This window comes from Dermochelys coriacea, chromosome 17, assembly GCF_009764565.3.
Source record: "Dermochelys coriacea isolate rDerCor1 chromosome 17, rDerCor1.pri.v4, whole genome shotgun sequence".
Classification (NCBI taxonomy): Eukaryota; Metazoa; Chordata; order Testudines; family Dermochelyidae; genus Dermochelys; species Dermochelys coriacea.
Window position 1 is genome coordinate 13,080,525 of NC_050084.1, and position 20,589 is coordinate 13,101,113.

Here is a 20,589-nt window from a genome sequence, read left to right on the forward strand (position 1 = left end):
AATTTTTTTTTAAATTGCAATTAAACGCTGTTTTAATCACACTGTTAAACAACAGAATACCAATTTAAATGTATTAAATATTTTGGATGTTCTTCTACATTTTCAAATATATTATATTCTGTGTTGTAACTAAAATCAAAGTTCCAGAGTAGCAGCCATGTTGATCTGTATTCGCAAAAAGAAAAGGAGTGTATATTATTTTTATTACAAATATTTGCATTGTAAAAATGATAAACAAAAAAGTATTTCAATTTCATACAAGTTTTCAAATTTTCAATTTCATACAAGTACTGTAGCCTAATCTTTGTCATGAAAATGCAACTTACAAATATACTTTTTTTTGTTACATAACTGCACTCCAAACCAAAACAATGGAAAACTTCAGAGCCTAATAGTCCACTCAGTGCTACTTCTTGTTCAGCCAATCGCTAAGACAAACAAGTTTGTTTACATCTTCAGGAGATAATGCGGCCCTCTTCTTATTTACAAATGTCACCAGAAAGTGGGAACAGGCATTTGCATGGCACTTTTGTAACTGGCATTGCAAGGTATTTATGGGCCAGATGCACTAAACATTCATATGCCCCTTCATGCTTCGGCCACCATTCCAGAGGACATGCTTCCATGCTGATGGTGCTCATTTAACCAAAAAAGCATTTATTAAATTTGTGACTGAACTCTTTGGGGGAGAATTGTGTGTCCCCTGCTCTGTTTTACCCACATTCTGCCATATATTTCGTGTTATAGCAGTCTCTGATGACGACTCAGCACATGTTCATTTTAAGAACACTTTTGCTGCAGATTGGACTAAACACAAAGAAGGTACCCATGTGAGATTTCTAAAGATATCTACAGCACTCGACCCAAGGTTTAAGAATCTGAAGTGCCTTCCAAAATCTGAGAGGGGCGGGGTGTGGAGCACGCTTTCAGAAGTCTTAAATAGCAACACTCCGACGCGGAAACACAGAACTCAAACCTCCAAAAAAGAAAAACCAACCTTCTGCTGGTGGCATCTGATTCAGATAATGAAAATGAACATGCGTTGGTGCGCACTGCTTTGGATTGTTGTTGAGCAGAACCTGTCATCAGCATGGATGCATGTCCTCTGGAATGGTGGTTAAAACATGAAGGGACATATGAATATTTAGTGCATCTGGCATGTAAGTATCTCGCGATGCCGGCTACAACAGTGCCCCGAGAACGCCTGTTCTCACTTTCAGGTGCCATTGTAAACAAGAAGCAGGCTGCAAATGTAAACAAACTTGTTTGTCTGAGCGATTAGCTGAACAAGAAGTAGGATGGAGTGGACTAAAAGGCTCTAAAATTTTACTTTATGTTTTATTTTTGAATCAAGTTTTTTTGTACGTAATTCTATATTTGCAAGTTCAACTTTCATGATAAAGAGACTGCACTACAGTATATGTATTAGGTGAATTGAAAAATACTCTTTTTTTTGCAAGTACAAGTGCAAATACTTGTAATCAAAAATATAAAGTGAGCACTGTACACTTTGTACTCTGTGTTGTAACGGAAATCAATATATTTGAAAATGTAGAAAACATACAAAAATATTTAAATAGAATACAATTTTTTAATTGCACAATTAATTCCGAATCTATTTTTTTAATCACTTGACAGCCCTATAAATAACTAAATTAACTGACTCCTAGCTGACAGTCACACTGTTTCATGCTATCTAGTCTCTTGGTAACAAAGACTTGATAAATTAAAACACAGCGCTTCACCTCATTAAGTGCTCTTTGTAGATTCAAGTGGATAGTACTTTTATAGAGTGGATGCTTGCTAACAGAGCTGGAACAACTTTTGTTGCAACCTGAAGGGACAGAAAGCTCAATTTGGGTAAAAGGTATTTGTGATTTAGAAGATTCAGAATTGTTTTTTTAAATGTGAAACAATGGCAGCATTGATACATTTGTACTTCAGTCTGGAAAATCAAGACTTCAAATCTAATCTTTCAGTGATAGCAATCTGAAGTGCTACTTGAAAAAGGAGTAGGTACAAAGTGCAAGCTTTAGAATTTAAACCATATGATTAGGAAGTTGAATGAGACTTTCATGGGGCACAGATGATCCCACATCTGCCTGCATTCTTACACCCTCCTTTGAAGCATCTCGTCTGGCCAGTGTCCTAGTCTAGTAATCTGTCTCTATGGACCACAAGCCTATAAGAGTATGGCAATTCCTATGTTAACAGATTAATATGCGATTTTCAAATTAACCACATGTTCTTTGATTTTTGTATTTTGTTATTCTAGTGCAGATGATTTTCTGGCTAGCTTCTTTTTTATATAAGCAAAATAGGTTTTTTAATAAATAGGCTCCAAATGGCATAGTAATCCATGGATTTGATATTGGGAGGGTCCACCCATAGTAAGAATGGACATGTGGGCAGATTTCCATCTCAGAGCTATTATTATTATTAAAGCTTTTGATAATAGGACTTCTAACGTGGAGCTGTTCTTCTGCATTGTCCCAAGAAGGCCACTGTTCCAAACGCAGAGTTGCTGTTTGTTTAGGTTTATGCTAAGCTTTTCCCAGAACCTTTTCCCAGATTGGACCACATCCACCACCCGTGCAATCCTCCACAGATTTGAATCATTGTGAAATATTGTATGCTCTAAGATCTTTTGGAGCTTATTTACATGGGAGGAGCAGATTATGGCTTTGCTAAAGAGGCCTTTACAAACTGGAGATTTTAACAGTTTTGGGGATGATGATTCTAATTCCTTCCCTATGCAATTTAATTTTATTTTCAATATCTTTGGAAATTCCAACATGGTTTACATGAAAGTTCAATTTCTGTAGTAATCTTTCTAGTTTCCATTCTGTAGCCAGTGAAGGTTTTTGGAAGAGAGATAGTTTGTTGCAAATGTAAAGAAGCAATTTGTTATTGACTTGACTGAGAGATTCAACAGACTTGGCTCTGACAGACTACAGAAACTGAGTACCCTCCTCAATGGCAGTAACTGTTCTACTAATTACCAATTCCCATGCAATCAGTGCCACACATCTTATTGGCTCTATTGCTTTGGATTAAGGAATCATTTTAAACTATAATTCCAGTTTTACTTTATTGAACAGTGCTAGTTTGTTGGCTTTACTGCTCAAAAGTTTTTCAGGGCCAACGATTTTCAGCTTATAAAATGCTACTGTTTTACATACTGCTGTAAACTCCCTATTCAGGTTATAGCAAAGTTCACAATAAAAAAAGGAAATTCAATTAAACACAATAGTTAATAAAGGACTGGCTGATGCAATAAATTCAAAAAACATAAGAAAATGTACCACTCAAGATCACCAATTCCTTCCCTTTATTGATTTGTGACTGCTGGACTGGAAAAGTGTTGAGTTATGAAAATAATGCAAAATGAAAGTACTGCATGATTTGGTGTTACACAAAAACTATACTTGGCATGTGTACATATGCCACAAGCAAGTTTCACTCAGAGGAGAGGCAATTTGCATGAATTTTAAGACCATTTTAAAAAGAAGTTTCCTTTAGGAAAGGTTTTGCTGCATGCCTCAAAGAGAACTTCAAAATACCATTTCAAATTTTTCCTCATTCATAGAATATCAGGGTTGGAAGGGACCTCAGGAGGTATCTAGTCCAACCCCCTGCTCAAAGCAGGACCAATCCCCAACTAAATCATCCCAGCCAGGACTTTGTCAAGCCTGACCTTAAAAACTTCTAAGGAAGGAGATTCTACCACCTCCCTATGTAACGCATTCCAGTGTTTCACCACCCTCCTAGTGAAAAAGTTTTTCCTAATATCCAACCTAAACCTCCCCCACTGCAACTTCATCTGCTACTACTGAGAACAGTCTAGATCCATCCTCTTTGGAACCCCCTTTCAGGCAGTTGAAAGCAGCTATCAACTCCCCCCTCATTCTTCTCTTCTGCCGACTAAACAATCCCAGTTCCCTCAGCCTCTCCTCACAAGTCATGTGTTCCAGTCCCCTAATCATTTTTGTTGCACATTCCAATTTTCCACATCCTTCTTGTAGTGTGGGGCCCAAAACTGGACACAGTATTCCAGATGAGGCCTCACCAATGTCAAATAGAGGGGAGTGCTCATGTCCCTCGATCTGCTGGCAATGCCCCTACTTATACATCCCAAAATGCCATTGGCCTTCTTGGCAACAAGGGCACACTATTGATTCATATACAGCTTCTTGTCCACTCTAACCCCCGGGGCCTTTTCTTTAGAACTGCTGCCGAGCCATTCTGTCCCTAGTCTGTAGTGGTGCATGGCATTCTTCTGTCCTAAGTGCAGGACTCTGCACTTGTCTTTGTTGAACCTCATCAGATTTCTTTTGGCCCAGTCCTCTAATTTGTCTAGGTCCCTCTGTATCCTATCCCTATCCTCCAGTGTATCTACCTCTCCTCCCAGTTTAGTGTCATCTGCAAACTTGCTGAGGGTGCAATCCACACCATCCTCCAGATCATTTATGAAGATATTGAACAAAACCAGCCTGAGGACTGACCCTTGGGGCACTCCACTTGATACCGGCTGCCAGCTAGACATGGAGCCATTGATCACTACCCGTCGAGCCCGACAATCTAGCTAACTTTCTATCCACCTTATAGTCCATTCATCCAGCCCATACTACTTTAACTTGCTGGCAAGAATACCGTGGGAGACCATGTCAAAAGCTTTGCTAAAGTCAAGGAACAACATATCAAGTTATCACAGCTTAAGTTGTTTGCAACTAATACGATTAATGTCTTAGACAACTTTATGACTTGAAAGGGTTCTTAAAAATTTATGTAAAAAAGACCTCACAGTAAAGAACCTGACACACAATAAATTTAGAATAGTTTATCTTGCTTTTCCAGAATCACTAAAACTGTGAATACCGCACACAATTCTATTCACACTATGTCCCTTTTAAAAGAGTGGAAGATAGGCAACATCTAAAGGGTTTGACAATTTTCACTTGTGGCATTACAAAAGGCTCAGAAGCAACCAATTCTTAATGTTTTACTATAAATATATATAATTACTTAGATTTGACCCTTGTCTTCCTCTTGTTACACCATGGCACTGATGTGTCATTCTGTCCATCCATAATGAATGCTCAATGAAAACTTTAGAAACTATTAATCATTAGCTCTGATCAGCTATGAATTTCACATGTTCAAGAACAGATTCAAAGGAAAGGAGTACTTGTGGCACCTTAGAGACTAAAATTTATTTGCGCATAAGCTTTCGTGATCTACAGCTCCCTTCATTGGATGCATTCAGTGGCAAATACAGTGGGGAAGATTTATATACACAGAGAACATGAAACAATGGGTCTTACCATACACACTGTAACAAGAGTGATCAGGTAAGGTGAGCTATTACCAGCAGGAGAGTGGGGCGGGGGGGGGGGGGAGGGAAACCTTTTGTAGTGATAATCAAGGTGGGCCATTTCCAGCAGCTGAATAAATGGACACAAATCAGATGTCAAGAATTATAACATTCAAAAACCAGTCTGAGAACACTTCAATCTCTCTGGTCACTCGATTACAGACCTCAAAGTGGCAATTCTTCAACAAAAAAACTTCAAAAACAGACTCCAAGGAGAGACTGCTGAATTGGAATTAATTTGCAAACTGGATACAATTAACTTAGGCTTGAATAAAGACTGGGAGTGGATGGGTCATTACACAAAGTAAAACTATTTCCCCACGTTTATTCCCTCCCCCCCACCCCCACTGTTCCTCAGACATTCTTGTCAACTGCTGGAAATGGCCCACCTTGATCATCACTGCAAAAGGTCCCCCACCCCCGCTCTCCTGCTGGAAACAGCTCACCTTACCTGATCACTCTTGTTACAGTCTGTATGGTAACACCCATTGTTTCATGTTCTCTGTGTATATAAATCTCCCCACTGTATTTTCCACTGAATGCATCCAAAGTGAGCTGTAGCTCACGAAAGCTTATGCTCAAATAAATATGTTAGTCTCTAAGGTGCCACAAGTCCTCCTTTTCTTTTTGCTGATACAGACCAACATGGCTGCTACTCTGAAACCTGTCATTATGCAAGATCCAAAGGAGTGCACTTGAAGAACTCGCTACTCCATTATAAGTTAGCAAAGGCAGCTAAAAAGACTCCAAGTAGCATCTTCGCTATTATGCATCTCAAGATACTTTACAAGTGACTAAATAAACAGCTTGCATGTTTAATACTGGTTTAGGAGCTGGCAACAGCTATCAGTGTCTCAAACGGAAAATGAATGTAATTCCGAGCTTGTTGAGCACAATAAAACCAAACAAAACAAAAAAACAAACAAACAAAACAACCCACCACCCTTAAAATTGATGGCCAGGAATCAAATGACTAGTATCAAGATGACTACACACCCAGATTCAATTTGGAATATAAATTCTAATAAGGTCAATAAAGCTGGCCTGAACTCATGGGGTGTGCCTTTGATCTTTACATCAGCTTTTGATTCAAGGATCTAGAAAGTGTGTTAATATGTAGCAAGGATAAGAACCTAGGTTGCAGCTTTTGCACAACTCCGCTAGAGACTTTGGATTAAGCCCAGTTCACAGCTATAAAGGTCACTTGGGTCACTCTGCCAGTCTTAACTGAAGCTCTTGTGACGGGGCAAGGCCAGATGGCTATGGAAGAGTAGTGGGAGATAGATATATTAGCTCCAGGCTAAACAAATCCCTGGTACCAGTATAAGTGAAATGGCAGCTTCTACAGGCCAATTAAGAACTTTCCAGAAGGCAGGGAGAAGGCTATGTTGATTGGGATACCTGAAGCCAACCAGGGGCTGGCTGAAACTAGTTAAAAGCCTCCCAGTCAGTCAGGTGGGAGTGCATGTCAGGAGCTGTGGGAAGAAGTTGCGCGGTTGGAGAGGCTGAGCAGTACACACTGTATCAGGCATGAGGAAGGAGGCCCTGAGGTAAGGGTGAAGTGGAGCTTGAGGAAGTGAGGGCTGCTGTGCGGGAAGTAACCCGGGGAATTGTACACATCATGTTTCTAAAAGGTCAGCTACCATAGCTGATACTATTAGGGTCCCTGGGCTGGAGCCTGGAGTAGAGGGTGAGCCTGGGCTCCCTCACACCTTTGCCCCCTGATTAATCACTGAGACTGGGAGACAACAGAGACTGTGCAAGGAAGGATAACTTCTCCTCACCTCCCTCACAGCTTATGATGAAAATGGCTCAGTAGACTGTAACCCTTGTCTCTAGAGAAAGAAGAGTTACATGAGGGCCACAGTGAGCCTCTGAAGCTAGTGAAATCCGCCAGGAAACGCGGGACCCACAGAGGCAAGGACAGAGCTTTGTCACACTCTTTAAAAGCCAACAAAGAATAGATTCAAAGTTCCAATTTGTAATCTTGCCAACAGTGCTCAAAAATTAATTTCAGACATTTACTTTCATGATTGATTTTAAATATTAGTATACTTAAGAATGAAGGTATTTTATTCTACATACCTTTTACACTTCACATAAGATAATTAGGGCTATCAAGTGATTAAAAAAATGAATTGTGATTAATCGCACGATTAAAAAATTAATCTATTAATCACACTGTTAAATAGAATACCATTTATTTAAATATTTTGTGATGTTTTCTATATTTTCAAATATATTGATTTCAATTATAACAGACTACAAAGTATAGTGTTCAGTTTATATTTATTTTTGATTACACATTTGCACTGTAAAAAACAAAAAATAGTTTTTCGATTCACCTAATACAAGTACTGTAATGCAATCTCTGAAAGTTGAATTTACAAATGTAGGTTTATGAACAAAAAAATAACTGCATTCAAAAACAAAATGTAAAACTTTAGAGCCTACAAGTCCATACAGTCCTATATCTTGTTCAGACAATTGCTCAGACAAACAAGTTTGTTTACATTTGCAGGAGACAATGCTGCCCGCTTCTTGTTCACATCACCTGAAAATGAGAACAGGTGTTCTCATGGCACTGTTGTAGCTGGTGCCACAAGATATTTATGTGCCAGATGCACTAAAGATTCCTACGTCTCTTCATGCTTCAACCATTACAGAGGACATGCGTCCATGCTGATGATGGGTTCTGCTCAACAACAATCCAAAGCAGTGCGGACCAATGCATGTTCATTTTCATCATCTGAGTCAGATGCCACCAGCAAAAGGTTGATTTTCTTTTTTGGTGGTTTGGGTTCTGTAGTTTCTGCTTTGGAGTGTTGCTCTTTTAAGACTTCGGAAAACATGCTCCACACCTTGTCCCTCTCAGATTTTGGAAAGCACTTCAGATTCTTAAACCTTGGGTCAAGTGCTGTAGATATCTTTAGAAATCTCACATGGGTACCTTCTTTGTGTTTTGTCAAATCTGCAGCAAAAGTGTTCTTAAAATGAACATGTGCTGAGTCATCATCAGAGACTGCTATAACATGAAATATATGGTAGAATGTGGGTAAAACAGAGCAGGGGACACACAATTTTCCCCCAAGGAGTTCAGTCGCAAATTTAATAAATGCATTATTTTTTTTTAAATGAGCACCATCAGCATGGAAGCATGTCCTCTGGAATGGTGGCCGAAGCATGAAGGGGCATATGAATGTTTAGTGCATCTGGCCCATAAATACCTTGCAATGCCAGCTACAAAAAGTGCCATGCAAATGCCTGTTCTCACTTTCTGGTGACATTTGCAAATAAGAAGAGGGCCGCATTATCTCCTGAAGATGTAAACAAACTTGTTTGTCTTAGCGATTGGCTGAACAAGAAGTGGGACTGAGTGGACTTGTAGGCTCTAAAGTTTTGCATTGTTTTGTTTTTGAGTGCAGTTACAGAACCAAAAGATAAAAATTAAAAAAAAAAAATCTACATTTGTAAGTTGCGCTTTCACGATAAAGAGATTGCACTACAGGCGAATTGAAAAAAATACTGTTCCTTTTGTTTATCAATTTTACAGTACAAATATTTGTAATCAGAAATAATAATATAAAGTGAGCACTGTACACTTTGTATTGTGTTGTAACTGAAATCAATATATTTAGAAATGTACAAAAACATCCAAAAATATTTAATAAATTTCAATTGGTATTCTATTGTTTAACAGTGCAATTAAAAATGTGATTAATAGCGATTAATTTTTTAAATTGCAATTACTTTGAGTTAATCGTGTGAGTTAACTGCAATTAATCAACAGCCCTAATACAATAATAAAATAATAATAATAGCAGCAGCTAGACGACAATCTCACATTTCAGCTTTTAGATCTATAGCAGATTCACATGCAGATGCCAATTTTATAGCAGACACTGCTGACTATTCATCCTAAGACTTAACAGCAATTTTCTTCATTCTAGGTAAGCTTTGCTAAGTTACTTAGGCCTTGTCTACACCTGCAAGTTGGAGCACATTAAATCAGCCCTGGGTGCCCTAACTCCTGAGGTGTCTACACTGGAAAGGCATGTAAAACGCCCAGACTCCGCGGCTGGAGCACCCCTGGTAATCCACCTCCAAGAGAAGCATAGAGCTTTCTGCGCCCCGGCTGGAACAGCACAGTGCCAGTGCGGATGCCCTGGTCTATTAATGCACTCTGACTGGCCTCAAAGAAGTGTCCCACAATGCCTGTTCTAGCCACTCTGGTTATCACTTTGAAGTATACTGCCCTGCCCTCAGGTGACCAACTGTTAGACCCGCCCTTTAAATTCTCTGGGAATTTTGAAAGTCCCCTTCCTATTTGCTCAGCAAAGCACCTTTCCAGGTGACCATGCTTCCACACAATCCCCAGTATAGAGCAATGGCGAGATTCTGGACCTCATCAGTGTTTGGGGGGAGGAGGTTGTTCAGTCCCAGCTGCACTGCAGTTGTGGGAATTACAACACTTACAGGCAGATATCAAGGACCATGACAAAAAGGGGCCATGACCGGGACACAGTGCAGGGTTAAAATGAAAGAGCTAACACCTACTACAAAACGCGGGAGGCAAACTGCCGCTCCAGAGCTGCCGTCACAACCTGCCAGTTCTACAAAGAGCTGGACAAGATACTTGGGGGCGACCCCAACACCACTCCGAAGAGCACCATGGATGCTTCAGAGGCCGTGGCAGCCTAGAGTGCAACAAGTCAGAAGGAGGAAAGCGGGAGCGAGGGTGCTGAGGAGCATGGGGGACCAGAACCAGAGGACAGCCCAGCATCCATAGATGCATGCAGCCAGGAGCTGTTTTCAAGCCAGGAAGAAGGTCGCCATTCGCAGCGGATGGTGCTTGGGGAAGAACAAACAGCAGAGGAGGTGCCGAGTAAGCAGCTTTTATTTTGAGAAGGGAATTGTTGGGTGCGGGCTGTTGGGGAGAGGAGGGTTGCAGAAAGAAGGTCAGGGCTGCGTGCATGCCTAGATGCAGAATAGGGCTTTGATGTACTCTCACATATTGCGGTAATTGGCCTCAGTGATCTCATCGAAGGTCTCATGCAGAAACAGGGCAATCCAATTGCGCAGGTTCCTTGACGGAGCCACTGTGCTCATTGTCCCAGTACGGCTAACATCTGCACCACTGTGCCGTGAGGGGCAGGGGAGGGGACCATTGCTGCTCACAGGAAAATCACATAAGGGCCAGGGCAGAAGCTGCATTGTTGCCCAGAGTCACAGTTCTTCTGAGCAGGATAAGATTAATGGCCCCGCACACTTACATCAACACGATTCCAACCGTAAACTTGCCCACTCCAAACTGGTTAGTGACCGATCGGCAGCTGTCTGGAGTAGCCAGCTTCCAGATTGCAATCACCACGAGCTTCTCCACAGACAGGGTAGCTCTCAATCTCGTGTCCTTGCACTGCAGGGTGGGGGCGAGCTCAGCACACAATCCCATAAAAATGGCTTTCCTCATCCGAAAGTTCTGCAGCCACTGCTCTTCATCCCAGACTTGCACGACGATGTGATCCAACCACTCAGTGCTTGTTTCCCAAGCCCAAAAGCAGCGTTCCACGGTGGTGAGCATGTTTGTGAATACCATAAGCAATCTCGTGTCGTATGCATTACACGTGTCAACATCATCATCAGACTCCTTCCTCACTGTCACTTTGTAGGTTAAGGAGTAACTCAACTGCAATTCGTGACATGCTGGCGAGACCATATTCCTCAGCAGTTCGGGACCCATTCCCGCAGACCGAAAGGGAAGACAGAGCGTGCAGAACAAAAAGCGTTGAAAGATGGCTCCAAATTTGGCTGGAAGCACAGGGACTGCTGGGACACGAAGCGATACATCACAGGGCATTGGGACAGGACCCAGGATGCCCCGCGCCCCCCATCCTCCTTCCCATAAGCCTCAGCACCAGAATGGGAAGAGGTACTCTGTGGGATAGCTGTCCATAATGCACCACTCCAAAAGCTGCTCCAAGTGCTGCAAATGTGGCCACGCCACTGCACTTGCAGCTGACAGCATGAACACATGGCAGCCCTTTTCCTGCTGCTGGTTTAACTCCCAGCGCTCTACATCTGCAAGTGTAGACAAGGCCTTAGAGCATGTCTACATTTAAACCACTGCAGCCGGGCTGTTGTGGTACTTCAGTGCACACACTCACTACAGCAACGAGAGATTCTCCAGTCACTGTACTTAATCCACCTCCCCAAGAGACAGTAGCTAGGCTGACTGTTTGATATAGCACAGTATGTGCTATAGCAGACGGCAAGTTTCTGCAGTGAAAATAAGATTTAGAAAGTAACTAGTGGCTTTCAAAACAACTTCTTTCATACAACAAAAATGATTAATCCATATATAATTGCAAAAGTTTTCAAGAATCCTGGTATTTTTGCTCTGGGACAACCCAAAAACCAAGACCTGGTCTATTCTACGGAATTAGGTCAACATAAGGCAGCTTACATAGAATCATATCATAGAATCACAGAATATCAGGGTTGGAAAGGACCTCAGGAGGTCATCTAGTCCAACCCCCTGCTCAAAGCAGGGCCAATCCCTAACTAAATCATCCCAGCCAGGACGTTGTCAAGCCTGACCTTAAAAACCTCAAAAGGAAGGAGATTCAACCACCTCCCTAGGTAACGCATTCCAGTGCTTCACCACCTCCTAATGATAAAGTTTTTCCCAATATCTAACCTAAACTTCCCCCACTGCAACTTGAGACCATTACTCCTTGTTCTGTCATCTACTACCACTGAGAACAGTCTACATCCATCCTCTTTGGAACTCACTTTCAGGTAGCTGAAAGCATCCATCAAATCCCCCCTCATTCTTCTCTTCTGCCGACTAAACAATCCCAATTCCCTAAGCCTTTCCTCATAAGTCATGTGTTCCTGTCCCCTAATCATTTTTGTTGCCCTCCGCTGAACGCGTTCCATTTTCCACATCCTTCTTGTAGTGTGGGGCCCAAAACTGGACAGTACTCTAGATGAGGCCTCACCAATGTCGAATAGAGGGGAACGATCACGTCCCTCCTTCTGCTGACAATGCCCCTACTTATACAGCCCAAAATGCTGTTAGCCTTCTTGGCAAAACGGACACACTGTTGACTCATATCCAGTTTCCCGTCCACTGTAACCCCCAGGTCCTTTTCTGCAGAACTGCTGCCTAGCCATTCGGTCCTTAGTCTGTAGCAATGCATGGGATTCTTCCGTTCTAAGTGCAGGACTCTGCACTTGTCTTTGTTGAACCTCATCAGATTTCTTTTGGCCCAGTCCTCTAATTTGTCTAGGTCCCTCTGTATCCTATCCCTATCCTCCAGTGTATCTACCTCTCCTCCCAGTTTAGTGTCATCTGCAAACTTGCTGAGGGTGCAATCCATGCCATTCTCCAGAATATTAATGAAGATATTGAACAAAACCAGCCCCAAGACTGATCCTTGGGGCACTCTGCTTGATATCAACTGCCAACATGGAGCCATTGATCACTACCCTTTGAGCCCAATGATCTAGCCAGCTTTCTATCAACCTTATAGTCCATTCATCCAGCCCATACTTCTTTAACTTGCTGGCAAGAGTACTGTGGGAGACCGTATCAAAAGCTTTGCTAAAGTCAAGGAATAACACGTCCACTGCTTTCCCTTCATCCACAGAGCCAGTTCTCTCATCATAGAAGGCAATTAGATTAGTCAAGCATGACTTGTCCTTGGTGAATCCATGTTGGCTGTTCCTGATCATTTTCCTCTCCTTTAAGTGCTTCAGAAATGATTCCTTGAGGACCTGCTCCATGATTTTTTCAAGGACTGGGGTGAGGCTGACTGGCCTGTAGTTTCCCAGATCCTCTTTCTTCCCTTTTGTAAAGATGGGCACTACATTAGCCTTTTTCCAGTCGTCCGGGACCTCCCCCGATCACCATGAGTTTTCAAAGGTAATGGTTAATGGCTCTGCAATCACATCTGCCAACTCCACTAGCATCCTCGGATGCAGCGCATCTGGCCCCATGGACTTGTGCTCGTCCAGCTTTTCTAAATAGTCCCGAACCACTTCTTTCTCCACAGAGGGCTGGTCACCTCCTCCCCATGCTGTGCTGCCCAGTGCAGTAGTCTGGGAGCTGACCTTGTTCATGAAGACAGAGGCAAAAAAAGCATTGAGTACATTAGCGTTTTCAACATCCTCTGTCACTAGTTTGCCTCCCTCATTCAGTAAGGGGCCCACTTGACTTTCCTTAACTTTCTCCTTGTTGCTAACATACCCGAAGAAACCCTTCTTGTTACTCTTAACATCTCTTGCTAGCTGCAACTCCAAGCGTGATCTGGCCTTCCTGATTTCACTCCTGCATGCCTGAGTAATATTTTTATACTCCTCCCATGTCATTTGTCCAATCTTCCACTTCCTGTAAGCTTCTTTTTTGTGTTTAAGATCACCAAGGATTTCACAGTTAAGCCAAGGTGGTCCCCTGCCATATTTACTATTCGTTCTACACATCGGGATGGTTTGTTCCTGTAACCTCAATAAGGATTCTTTAAAATACAGCTGGCTCTCCTGGACTCCTTTCCCCCTCATGTTTTTCTCGCAGGGGATCCTGCCCATCAGTTCCCATCAACCTAATTATGTCAGTGTACATATTACAAGCCTTGCTCCTGCTGATGTAAGTTCCCTACTACACTGACATAACTCTGCCTTGAGGAGAAGCACAGGGCTTATGTCAGTGTAGTAAGGGCAAAACTGTGTCCCTGTAGATACTACCTGTTACTTACATCCGCTACTTGCTGTTATTCTTCTCAATTTCACGGCTCTATGCTGGAGCTGTGAAACTAACAAGTAAGTCACTCAGAGGGCTGTTACCCTGGGGCAGATGAGGGGCTCCCTGCTCTGAGCCCACCTGCACCGAGGCTCCCCAGGCTCTCCGCCCCCCAAACTACCCCTCTTAAACTGGTGCTCCTGTTGAGGATATGCACCACCGACAGAAGAAGGGCAGTGTAAACATGACCCACTGCAATAATTGCTGCGGTAGCCGCAAGTCGACCTCATATAGGTTGACTTAAGTTTGTATTGTAGATATGCCCCAACAATCTGAAAGCCCTGTTCAATGTGAACTACAGAAGGCAAGTTAAACCCCTTGGAAGACATTTTAGGGTCAACCCTGATGGATCTGTGTTTCCATACAACATACCTACCAAGGTAGCTTAAATACTATAGAAATGACTGCAGCTGAACTCCTGACCTTCAAGAAAGATCTACTACTTAAACTTTATTTTTTGCCACACTGAGTCAACAAAATCCAACAAAAATACTAGCTTGCACTCAGTGTGGTTGAAGTCACAAAAGACAAACCAATAAGGAATCTGTATTGGTGCCTCACTACTGAAGAATGAATAATCCTAATCAAAACCACCAGTAAAATTTAAAATTAACGCTGTTTGCTAAGACAGTTCCAAAGAATGGCTAGACAGGGTATTTGGCTTTCTACCCCAGATTGCCATTATGGTTGCTAACCTTACACCTCAGTCACTAATAATTGCAGTAGTCAGTGTTAAAAATATTAGAATATTCTCTTGAAACTACAGCAATATAAAAGTGCTGATGTCAGTGGACTTACCATTAAAGAGAAAGAAAACTGCTATAAAATGTTCTTAACTTGGAATCAAACTTGACAGACATCAAGTTTACAGGAACTGCCCCACAACAGAACTGAATAGGAACCTGTAATATAAACAGCAGGTTAGGTGTGAAGTCAAAGAAGCTTTGATCTATGTCCCATTGGTTTAAGATATGGTTTAGGGGTGGTTCTTGTGAACTTGACCTTGATTATATCTAAGGCCTGTTCTACTCTTAAAATCTGTACCAGTATAAGAATTTTGAATAGAGGTGTGATTTAAAAACAAACAACAAACCCACACACCACCACCAAGGTAGTTATACTGGTAAAAGTTCTAGTATGGATGTGGTCACACTGGGCTGTATATCTTTTTCCTTTTCCTGTATGGGAATAAACGATACTGGTATAAGCATTTTAATACCAGTATCAAATGTCCAAAATAGGGGGGTTGTACTACTTTAAATATAAAAGTTATGCTTCTATAAATATCTGGCATAGTTAGACAAGGTCTAAACACTATTTATTAATTGTATTTGATAAACTAGTGAACAGATGCCATTGTACAAAGAAAAACATTAGTGGTTACACAGCAATGCTCAGCAACTCCACATCAGACAACTGGAGAACTGCAAAGACTCATCCACAAAAACAGCAAAATTTTCTATAGCATGCTTATAAATTAATGACTTTTGAAATTCGACTATCCAAATATATTTCTTGCATGTGATATACATACAGCCACCAAATGTTTTTCAGCATAGTCACCTGAGAAGGGTTGATAGCTGATGTCCTTCCACACTTGGTAATACCTTGAAGATAGAGTTCCTGAAGTATATTGTTCGAAGAGTCGCACCCAAGTCAATGTCCACTCTTAAAAGCTATTGGACTTATCTTTATTCTAGGACTTACTTGATAAACTGAATGTGCCCAACTAGATCAATATTGACTATTTCCAAACTCTCCACATTCAGCCACTTGGTGAAGGCTGCAGATATTGTTCAAGATGTAAAATTAAGCCTGCCCCAATGGTCACTCACACTAGCCACCAGAAATCTGTCTCAGAGTTGCCACCAACATGTTAACGCACATTGGGTTAGGGGGCTACACATTAATAGTCATACGCTGACATGCCCCACTCCATAAGACATTTAAAGATCAACCTGGAAGATAGCCAGGAAGCAGAAACATATCTGGAAACCTAAAACAGTCCACTGCAGTATGCAAAGGACAAAGTAGAAAAAAAAATCCCAAGCCTTTAGATGAGAGGATTTAAAATTTAAATTTAACCTTTTAAAAATAAAGTATCACAAACATTCTTGCATGTTTCATTCTGGTTTTTTTGGAAGCTACTCTGGAATAGTCTAGTTGTTATTTACAGCAAGCTATCGGTTCCTTTCACGATTGCTATTAACAGATTTCATTGTAATTAAAATTTACCAGCTATTTACAATTATTCTTACACATAGAAGAATTAAGTTATTAAAAACATTACTGTAATTGCCAAGTGAAGATTTTGAATGTTTCCTTAGTTCCTAACATTTTTCTCAGATGCAGTAACATGAGCTTACAATGTTCTTGCTAACTTTCGCTTTTCGCTTGTGAACTCCCTCAGGGACTCAGTTATATTTGGAAGTCTCCCAAGGCTTCCCATGTTACTGAAGTGTCAACACAAATAGATTGAGAGCATTCCATCTCCAAAACGAAGATAAAATGGTAGAGAGAAAAGTTACTCCATAGCATGCAAGAGATATTCAAGGATAGATTTTTTTGTATTCTGTAATCATATTGAAGTATAATTTGCCATAAATACTAAATTTTAAGTTATTTGCAACTCACAAAGTAAATTATTTCAGTTAAATATAAACATTCTACTTCCTTATTTGAGTATAAAGTGCGTTAATTATAAAATTAGGCCCTCTTTATAGTTTGCCATGTATAGCAAAATAAAATGTATATTCAAGTGTACAATAGTACATTCTTATAATGAGAGGAATATTTAAGAAAGTGGTCTTGCAATGTTGAGCAAACTGCCATTTTAGAGTGGCCTGATACCAGCTTGAAATAAGCTCAATAGAAAGCTTATATTTCACATATAAAAGTGAGGAGCTAAATTTCTCTGATTAATTCATCATGAAGAATTAAATTTCCAGATAAATGGTTTTCCAGGCCTCTCCCCATCAATAGTAGCCTACATTAATTATTTCCCTTTTCAACGCTGAGTCAATACCTGATTCATCTTATGAGTGACTTGTGAACTGCTAACAGTTTATTAATGAAAAAATATCTTTGCTGAAGACAAGAAAATTAATCCCCAAACTGACCAGATCAAAGGAGAATAAATAAATTTATAGACAAACTAAATGACACATTTACTTTTAAGCTAAACACATCAGCTGAATATTTTTATTCAATCCACCACTTGTACAAAACACTTTAAGAAAAGATATTGTCCCTGGGAGATTCATCTACAAACCATCAGATCCCATTCAAATTTCAGTCACAAATCTAGCTCAAGGAAGAAAACTGTTGCACAACACTAACAAATTAAAGACTGGTCTTTCAGCTGAAGACAGATGACTAACATCTATTTGCTGCTGAACTGTGAATTTAAATAGCGGATCAGAATAACAACACTAAAATTACTAGCATACCTGAAAATGCTGGAACACCATAATTTGAGCCTTCACTGTCTCTGCCAACTTTAACTGGAATTTAAGTTCCAATGAAACAGTACTATTGCTGGAGGTGTCAAACTATTTAACTGAAATACAGTGAAAGGCAACAAACAGTGTAAAAAGAAAAATCTCCATTTAGCGGTATTTTAAGAGTGACTATTCTTTCAACAAAAATGCACAGCTCCTATGCCACAGATAATCCTCTCATTTATGTATTGGAAATATTATTATTTGCTGAAAGCGCATTCTTCTCCTAATATGGTTTGAAATAAAGATAACTTGCATGTTTAATATCACCTGTTCCACAAACACCTTTTGTATGACCGCTCCACCTGTCTTGAGTTACTTCTTTGGTCATTGCACAAATACCACATCACAGGAACCCAACACTCGGACTGTAGTAGTATATTAGGGCTTGTTTGCACTGGCACTTTACAGCGCTGAAACTTGCAGAGCTCAGGAGGGTGTTTTTTCACACCCCATAGCGAGAAAGTTGCAGCACTGTAAAGTGCCAGTGTAGACAGTGCACCAGCGCTGGCAGCTATTCCCCTCATGGAGGTGGGGTTTTTTTTTTTTTTTTTTTTAAACACACACAGCACTGGGAGAGCTTTTTAACATTGCTAGTGAAGACGTGCCCTTTAGTAAGCGCTCCAAGTACTCAGATACTAATGAGCAATTAAAAATTCAGAGTACTTTTGCGTATTCAAATATTTTGTAAAAATTCATCACAAGACTGTACTTCAATATTTACTTACTTGAAATTTGAGACCTTATACATGTGCAGCATTTTCAGTACAGAAATTAAAGAAAGGGGCGAAAAACCCTATGGGCTAATCTTGAAAAGGTTACTTAGAACTACTGTAGTCCCACTGACTTTTGGTCCAAAGGTTGGAAAAATTGATTATTGTGACGGTTGCCCCACTCAGCCAAAACACACAGGACCAGACTTTTGATTTTTTGTTACAGCTTCAGTAACAAATATATTGTTAATGATGTTTGAATAGTTTAACATAAGTGGCCTAACAACAGTTTAATGTAATTGCTCAAGTTGTTTGACCATGTTAATCTAAAGAGAGAAGACTAAGATTTTAAATTATTTCTCAAAAAGACAGGACCAATTCTCAAGTCCTTCCTTGGCTCAAGATTAATCTGATGACCAGCAGAAAAGCAAAAATGAAGTCCCCACCCAGACCCAACAAAATTCCTCTCAGAGATTTGTACATAAACTTCTCAACACAGTATGTTGCAATGTTGGTTTCAATCACAATAAAACTAGTTTTAAGAGTAAGTACTAACTTATAGTTAGACTAAATTAGAGAGCAAGTCCCATGTGCTCTTTCATTTATTACAGGATTATTTTCCTATGATTAAATCATGATATGACAATATGATAATGGCCTAAAATAGGTATTTTGACTGATAAAATATTTGAGTTAAATAGAAAGAGAGACATTTCTGTAATTCTCACTGACTTTAAGCCTTAGGTGTTGGAATTAATAATCATGAACACGTTATCCCAAAAGCATCAACAAAAAAACAACACAAAACTTTTCAAAAATATAAGGAAGTTGTTTGGAGAATATATGTTTGTTCCATGACCAAATCCCTCCAGCTCTACAACTTGTTAAACAATAGAGAGAGAGATTTCTAATCAACAAGTGAATGCTGTATTTAGATAATCCTCTTGTTTCTTAGACTAAAAAATAATTCCTATTAATTTTTCTTTAAAAAATTGTGGAAAACTATATGCACTTAATCACATTTGTAAGTTTGTTATAGTTTGAACAGTGAATGGCAAAGTTACAGCACTATTAGTGTGTAAAAAATAAGGGATACATACATTCTCCACACCATTTATGATTAAATAACCTAGCTGCTTGCCAATGGAAGTCAGACTAGTACCATATAAAATTTGTATTCTATTAATCTCCTAAAATGCCTGTAAAAATAGAAAGCTGCTAGAAAACAGCTAACCATTTAATTTGATTACTGATACTTAAAAAGACAAGCTCATCCTACAATATCAAGAAAAATCCAAATTTGGAATGGGGTCTTCAGTACTGAAGCAAATTAAGTCTTACCCTTAACATTAAACATTAAGCATTTTTAAATGCATCATACAGACACTCATATTTCATTATGAGGTAAAACCACATTTACTGAAAAAGCACTTCAGCTGTTTATGTTAAAATTAACCTAAACATCCAATATCTTAAATATTTTCCTCAAACACCAATTATTTACACCATTTAATTTTGATGAACCATGTTTTACCAAAACATGCCTGTCATCCTAATCACCGTGGATGACAAAACACAAAAGGCATGTACTTAATCCTCAAACCCTCCTTGCTCCCCACAAAAGACACAGAAGAGCAATTCCTACCTCATTCCTCAATGAATGACACAACAGCTGCTTTCTATCAGCCCGGAATCCACCCCTCATTTATCACAAGCCCATAATGGCTCGATTACAATGTCCCCAAGGCTGTATCCAGCAGAAGCAATTGAAATGAAGATCACAATCTGGCAGAGCGAAATAATCCCACGTTTCTTTAGGGCAGAATCCTCCATCCTCGAGGCGACACCGATGACAACACCCCTTTACAATTCGTCCTGAAATCTCCGAGTCCTGCAGCCCCCCGTGAGAGGCTGAGGGAGGCAGTGAGAGAGCCTCGCTCTCCTCCCGCCTTTGCCCTTGGGGAAGAGGAAACTCACCCCGGTACCCGCCTCACCGGGGAGGGGAGCTTGCTGGGGGGAGGTGGTTGTTCTTCCCATTACTCCTCAGCTGGAGAAGCGCCGGACCTAGATTCTCCACGTTGCCCACCTGCCTCCTCCACCCACCGCCCAGAAGCCAACCCCCCACCCCAATACATGTCACCCCCGAGTCCACCCCTCCCTCCTGTCCCTCCCACTCCTGGCCCCCGGCGCCGAGCTTTCCCA

The 20,589-nt window shown here is 40.6% G+C and overlaps 1 protein-coding gene and 1 long non-coding RNA gene across 3 annotated transcripts in view; both read right to left on the reverse strand.

The window, feature by feature from the left end:
- VKORC1L1 (vitamin K epoxide reductase complex subunit 1 like 1) overlaps positions 1 to 20,589 on the reverse strand; it is a 28,711-nt gene that overhangs the window by 7,722 nt on the left and 400 nt on the right. The gene's annotated exons all lie outside the window — the stretch shown is intronic.
- On the reverse strand, positions 1,543 to 20,412 carry LOC122456997. Of its 2 annotated transcripts, XR_006276254.1 has the most exons (4): positions 20,033 to 20,412; positions 17,624 to 17,733; positions 14,973 to 15,076; positions 1,543 to 1,834 (listed from the first exon to the last, which is right to left on the reverse strand). It is a non-coding gene; the product is annotated as an uncharacterized LOC122456997 (long non-coding RNA). The 2 variants fall into 2 exon arrangements; XR_006276253.1 differs by lacking the exon at positions 20,033 to 20,412 and having other exon boundaries at positions 17,624 to 18,149.